This window comes from Mus pahari, chromosome 10, assembly GCF_900095145.1.
Source record: "Mus pahari chromosome 10, PAHARI_EIJ_v1.1, whole genome shotgun sequence".
Lineage (NCBI taxonomy): Eukaryota > Metazoa > Chordata > Mammalia > Rodentia > Muridae > Mus > Mus pahari.
In genome coordinates, this window is record NC_034599.1 from 10,930,709 (window position 1) to 10,931,921 (window position 1,213).

Here is a 1,213-nt window from a genome sequence, read left to right on the forward strand (position 1 = left end):
CCTAGCTCACACTCACCTGGGTGCCAACCTAGCTCACACTCGCCTGGGTGCCAACCTAGCTCACACTCACCTGGGTGCTAACCTAGCTCACACTCACCTGGTGCCAACCTAGCTCACACTCACCTGGGTGCTAACTTAGCTCACACTCACCTGGGTGCCAACCTAGCTCACACTCACCTGGTGCCAACCTAGCTCACACTCACCCGGGTGCTAATCTAGGTGCTGCAGCCAAGGGGAGTCAAGACATTGTGGAGACAGTGTGGGCTGAGTGGAGAACGGAGCTGCTGTTGAAGAGTGTGAGGAGCCCCTGTGCTGTGACTGTGTCTGTGGGACGGCAGGGCTAACCCAGGACCCTTCTCTGATGCACTGGGAAGCTTCTTTTGTCCCATCCTTGTCTAAGATCTGGAAGTCCCGAGTGAGGACTTTGTGGAGCAGTGTGCTTACCCGGCCAGGCTGTTCAGATTGCCTCTCCAGATCTCATGACCTAGCAGTTCCAAGCCACGTCCTGTATTAAAGTATCTCCCAGGACAGTTCTTTCCCCCACAATGTACTTGCAAATTCATTTATTCACCTTCCTCACTGGTTTGTGAGCTTCTCCCTGGAGGGAAATGACTATAGATTTTAGGATATGCCTGCATCTACAAAACTAAACAGCTTGTCCATATTCAGTTATAGGGCATGGGGTGATTGAGGAGGTAAGCACAGACTAGGAACTTTGTTACTGTTTTCGGTTAAGAAAATTTACTCGGGGACAAAGACAGAGGTGACAGGAAACTGGTTTTGACGTTGGAATTTCCAGACCAAAAGGCACAGCTGGCAGATGAGTCACCAATGAATCTCTGTGGCCATGGTAAATTAAGACAAATCAGAAGGGCTCCTTTCCAGTCTGGGACTTCAAAACAGTGGTCGATATTTTCAGCCTATGGGAAGCTCAGCACGTGGGCAGTTCCATTCTTTATGGGGTCCAGGGACTAGTGGTTTTAGGGTGGTCCTACTCTTCAAACAACCCTCGTGAAATCCTGAAAAGAGTCAAGGGAGCATGAAGACAGAAGTTAATGGCACTCTTGAAACAAAAGCCTAACATCTGGGCTGGTGAGATGGCTCAGTGGGTAAGAGCACCCGACTGCTCTTCTGAAGGTCCAGAGTTCAAATCCCAGCAACCACATGGTGGCTCACAACCATCCGTAACAAGATCTGATGCCCTCTTCTGGAG